General features: G+C 47.4%; 1 protein-coding gene across 1 annotated transcript in view; it reads right to left on the bottom strand.

Moving 5' to 3' along the window:
- Nucleotides 1–5,991, bottom strand: part of LOC106810676 (cyclic nucleotide-gated channel rod photoreceptor subunit alpha-like) — an 85,708-nt gene that overhangs the window by 54,501 nt on the left and 25,216 nt on the right. The window lies entirely within an intron of this gene.

Raw genomic sequence — 5,991 nt, 5'->3', positions numbered from 1 at the left:
TGTTCTGCCAAATTGCCGGCAGGGGTCCGGGTGTACAGGATATGTACCAGGGGGTCCTATACCGTAACCCAAAATTGGCGAGCACGCGAGAGGGGGGGGGGTCTGGGGGCCCTCCCCCAATTTTTTTTTTAAATTACAGCCCCCTCAATGCACGTTTTCTGGCGCGAGCAAGGGGGGGGTCCGGTACTCCCTGGCCGCCCCCTTTGTACACGCCCCTGCTCCGGGCGCGAAGCGCACTAGGCAAGGGACCCAAGCGACGGTAGAGAAAAAGTTGTTTGGGTAGGAATGTCTCACCTGGGCCTGAACCAACTCCCTGATGAGGACGACTGACTGTTTGCTGACTGCCTGGAATCGTGCCAAAGTACCCTTGAAATCTTGCAGAAACTTGCATGATATCCATTTACCAGCCCATTTCTTTTCTTGCTTTTCCCCCAGGTGAACCTTATTAATGGAAAAACGTGATATATACTGCTCGAAGTGGTTTAAGTAGGGTCGTCAGCGTGACGAAAGTGGTACTAAGACTTACTGCACTACAACCACAATTTCCATAAGGAGGAAGCTATCAAGAGATGGCTTGCGGAGGGTCAATCCGGGCCTAATTTGTTAGTGGGTCCACAGGTGTTCACTGTTCGACCCGGTCTCGGCCGACGATGGAGGATTTTCGGCTACAGATTCCAGGCGAGGCTCAGCAAAAGTCACCGTGTCCATGTGTATACCTTTACATTATGGAGGTGTAAATGATTTAGAAGGGTACTTCAATGGTCATTTGTGTGTACGAACATCTGTATGTTATACAATCGCCTTATGTTGATGCATTTTTAAGCAGTGGCAGTGAGCGGTAAGTGATGGCTGTAGAAGGTCAAGTTATATAGAATTTTAACGGCATTTAGGGTAATTAATGTGTTTATTGTACGTCAGGGTAGGATTACTTTACCACGAATCAGCTGGTGCTCGCTCTATCCTGCCGGCTATATGCATTTGACAGCTGCTTCCCACAAATGGGTTGTATTTGAAGAGAGAATTTGGTTGTTTAAATGAATGCAGTACTGTCCTTCATGTTGTATGTGGATGGTAAGATTCAGATAGTGTACTGGTTTTATAGTGTCTTTGTATTTAGTCGAAGGGTTTTGATATGTTATATCTAATCATTGGTGGGGAAACAATTAGGAGGTCTCTCGGGTCGCCTGGCCTGTGCAAATAATTAAGGTTTTCTCGCAAAACGAGAAACGTTGGCGTCTCTGACTGCACATCTTAGTATTTCCATACCATGCAACAGGCCTATAGCTGGAAAACCCAGTCCAGCATACACTTCCTAACCCTTCCGAAACAGACATTAGAAAGCATTCATTAGACGAGCAGTGCTTATAGTGGCCAGGCTAACTGTTTCATATGTTGTATAGATACAAGCGCATGTGTCATTATGGGTTCCATAAGCATCTACTAAATAGTATACTCAGCTTCCGAAATTTTACCATGCGACATAAACCATATAGAGGGCAAACGAGTGTCCCAGAGCGTCCGCCTTCTGTGTCTAGAATATAATTGCCAAACATGGGTTGTTTTGAAGAAAGCCTGCCTTACCCTTTAACAAAACAATGCGTTGCACGATAAGGCAGAGATTTCGCAACACTCCTTCTCTACGAAGGGAAATGACAACGGCTTCTGGAGAAAGTTAATGAGACTGGCACTTGAACGTACGGGTACTGAAGTGATTTGTGCCCCCCTGAACCCTAGGCCAGGGCTTTTCCACACAACCCTCGATTGAGGGGCCCGTCTCCCGTCATTCGGCGTCCGGGTCCCGATGATAAGGGGGCCATGGGACAGACATCTACTCAATGCTAACGAATGCGGTCGTGGTGATTCCATTCTGCTTCACATGGTCGCTGATTACCTTGGCGCCTATAGTGAACATCTGTTTTACACGCGTGACATGGCTAGTTAGACAGAGCGGCATTGCTACATTGTTGTATTAGAGGGAATGGTAAACGTGGTTAGGTTACAGATTAGAGGGTCACTGTGAAATTGGGGTAGGACGTAGTCTGTGAGAACGGGTACATGTGCGGGCAGTATGTTTGTAGGAGTTTGGGGGAAATAGATAGGACAGAGATGTAGGAGAGAATTCGGGTTCTGGGCGCGGAGGTGAGCACACGCGCGTATGCGCGGAGGTGAGCACACGCGCGTATGCGCGTGTGTGCGTTCTTTGGATCTTTGTGCGATGTGGCTACAGTGTACAAGTTAATAAAGTTTATTCCGGTTACTACAACAAGTTTGGCAACGCGAAGTTTTTCTCGACACTTGATCTCAGGTCAGGCTATCATCAGGTTCCGGTTCCACGGGAGGATCAGCCAAAGACAGCATTTACCACAAATTCCGGTCTGTATGAATTTTCGTGTTTTAAGTTTCGGGCTGTGCTGCGCCCCGGCTGTATTCCAGAGATGTATGACTATGGCACTTGAAGGGCTTCTTGGGAAAAGTGCGCTCGTCTATATCGATGACATCATTGTGTTCTCACCTGACTTTGAAACTCACATGCGTCATCTTGATGAAGTCTTCTCTAGGTTGAGAGCTGCGAACTTGAGAGCGAAGCCTACGAAGTGTTTCTTCATGTGCAGTTCTGTGCCATACCTGGGGCACGTGATCTCGCCGCAAGGATTGAAGCTTGACCCCGGTAAGATAGAGGCTGTGAGTAGGATGCTGCCACCCAAGGATGCTGCAGGAGTTCGGCAATTTCTGGGATTAACAGGGTACTATCGTAAATTCATACGGAACTATGCTGTTATAGCACGACCGTTGACATTGTTAACCGTCAAGAAGACTAAATTTGTGTGGTCTCCTGAAGCACAGGAGGCATTCCAGTCTCTAAAAACATGTCTGACATCTGAGCCGGTCCTTGCACTCGCAGATCGTAATTGACAGTTCACGCTGTACTGTGATGCGTCGTCTATTGCAGTAGGAGCCGTACTCACGCAGAGAGATGAACGGGATCAGGAACATGTAGTGCTCTACTTGAGCAAGCAGTTCGATGAGTGCCGGGCAAGATGGCCGATAGTTGAGAAAGAGGGCTTCACCGTGGTCTATGCGTTGGAGAAATGGAGGCATTTCTTAATCGGTTCGAGTTTCACGTGTTTCACCGATCATCGGCCCCTGAAGTTTATTCTTGAGACGAAGTCTATCCATAACGCGAAGTTGCAGAGGTGGGCAGCCAAGATATCGGAATTTGATGTTGACATCCGCTATAAGGAAGGCCGGTTTAATGTACAAGCGGATGCGTTGTCGAGGCTTATTACAGATGTTCCAGTAGACCAGACTGATAGCAAGGGCGACATCACTGCTGAGGTAACACGAGAACAGGCTATGCTCGTTGCACCTGTAATCTTGCAGGAGAAGGATGGTGCGGCTGTGGTGCGTGAGGGTGACAATGATAATCTTTAAACAGATCTCGATGTTTCAGCACAGCAGATTCTTTCATTGCAGCAGCAGGACCCTTACGCGAGAGACATGGTTGCAACCTTCAAGGCAGAGCATCCGTCACTCCGTCAACGCAGGGAGATGGCTGATTTCATACTAAAAAATGGAATTCTTTTCCATCTCGGAGCAGCCACTCATGACAGCGTTCCATGTCGACAGCTTGCAGTGCCTAAATCCCTTGTTCCACAGGTTTTGTCGTTGTGTCATGATCATGTGTATGCTGGGCACCTGAGCTTTCAGAAGACGTACTTGAGGGTGGCCGAGCGATACTATTGGCAGCACAGTCATGTTCACAGACATTCAGACACACGTTCGAGCGTGTGTGAGATGCAATGCTCGGAAGTTGAGACGGGTACATGGACCCATGAGGAATGCACCATTGCCGAGATATGTCAACGAGACCGTTGCCATTGACACTGTAGGGCCTCTACCTGTGTCGGACAGTGGGAACAGGTACATAGTTACGTTCTTGGATCTGTACTCATCGTACCCTGAAGCGTACGCAGTCAGTGACAAGTCAGCCGCGACTATTGCACGGCTCATTGTTGACAGGTTCATTCCTACACACCGTTGCCCATCTGCTTTCATGACCGATAATGGGTCAGAGTTTTGTAATTCCCTTACAGCTGCCATCTCGAAGGAGTTCAAAATCCATCACATCCGTACGTCACCCTACCATCCGGCAAGTAATGGTCAGTGTGAGAGGTTTCATCGCACTTTAAATAATATGATTTCGTGTTATGTGGCGGAATCTGGAAGGGATTGGGATTCAAAGCTGGGTTCCATTCTGTTCGCGTACAGAACTAGTGTACACGGAACAATGCAACTCACTCCGTTTTTTGTTGTCTATGGGAGAGATGCAGTCATGCCGCTGGATACATTCCTCGGCCACGTGAGGCATCGTACACTGATGATCCAGTGTCGTTGGCGCTCGACGGTCTTCATCGAGCGTACACGCAGATTCAGGAGAGCACGAGGCGTACACGAGAGAAGAATAAGGTTGTTTATGACAAAAGAGCTAAACAGCAGGAGTTCATGCCTGGGTACTCTGTTTATTGGTATAATCCTACGACGAAGCCATCCCAGTCGAGGAAGCTTGCCTCGTATTTTCGACCATATTACGTGGTAGTTCAACAGTTGTCAGTAGTTAAATTCCTTATTAAGGATGTACGGACAGGGCGTACACATGCGGTACATGTCGATAATCTGCGTCCAGCTTTTCCACAGGGTGCATGGGACAAGTACGTGCCACGGGACAAGGTACTGACGACGGACAGACGGGTACAGCCGGAACGGAGTGCTCAATTCGTGCAAGCACCGCATATGCAGGCAGCAGAAGCTGATGAGTGGGAGGAAGAAGATCTAATTCCTCTAGCGCAGCTGTAGTAGTGTACAGATATTTAGTGAATTGTCATTAAGTAGAACACAGGGTTAGAATGGCAACACAAGTTACGGTGTGAATGCAGGGTGCAGTGTGAGTGTAGTTAGGAAGGATAGCATTTACAGAGTGTGCAGTAGGTGTTGACAAATGGTTTCAAGTGCATGCATGTGTTATGGTTGAGTGTGAGTGAGAGTATGGTACCAGTTGTAAATAGTGTAATATATTGAAGTGCAGTCTGCTAGTATTATTATGAGGATTGATATGCTGTATTTATGATTAATCATACCGTGATTTAATATTGCTGGTAGCATTGAGGTTCTAGTATCGGGGACCATGGTGCGAGGTGATATATGCTAGCTATAAGTGTAGGAAAATAATTGTGGGTAAGAGTGAAAGGGATTAAAATGTAAACAGGAATGATGCTATTAAGTCAAACTTGTTCTAGTAACCGGAATAAACTTTATTAACTTGTACACTGTAGCCACATCGTACAAAGATCCAAAGAACGCGCCCAGAACCCGAATCCTCTCCTACATCTCTGTCCTATCTATTTCCCCCACACTCCTACAAACATACTGCCCGCACATGTACCCGTTCTCACAGACTACGCCCTACCCCAATTTCACTGTGACCCTCTAATCTGTAACCCTAACCCTAACCCTAACCCTAACCACGTTTACCAATTTCTCTAATACATCAATGTAGCAATGACGCTCTGTCTAGCTAGCCATGTCACACGTGTAAAACAGATGTTACAATTTTGCACTAAATTATTACACTAAAATGGAGCGACCTGAGGTGAAATTCTTGAAAATTAAAAAAAATTTATTTTTTGCTTGGGGGGGCTCGGGGGAGGTTCGTTCGACCCCCCTGGCTACGGGCCTGCTATCTATCTATCCATGCCATCCCATCCCATCCCATCGCACCGCATCCCATCCTATCCCATCCCATATCCCATCCCATCCCATCCCATCGCATCTCATTGCATCTCATGCCATCTCATGCCATCCCATGACATGCCATGCCATGCCATGCCATCCCATCGCACCGCATCCCATCGCACCGCCTCCCATCCCATCCCATCCCATCCCATCCCATCCCATCCCATCCCATCCCAAACAGTAAAAAATAATAAGAAATCA

Source organism: Priapulus caudatus, unplaced genomic scaffold, assembly GCF_000485595.1.
Source record: "Priapulus caudatus unplaced genomic scaffold, Priapulus_caudatus-5.0.1 Scaffold462, whole genome shotgun sequence".
Lineage (NCBI taxonomy): Eukaryota > Metazoa > Priapulida > Priapulimorpha > Priapulimorphida > Priapulidae > Priapulus > Priapulus caudatus.
The sequence above is the reverse complement of the archived record's forward strand: the minus strand, read 5'-3'. Positions and strand labels throughout refer to the sequence as shown.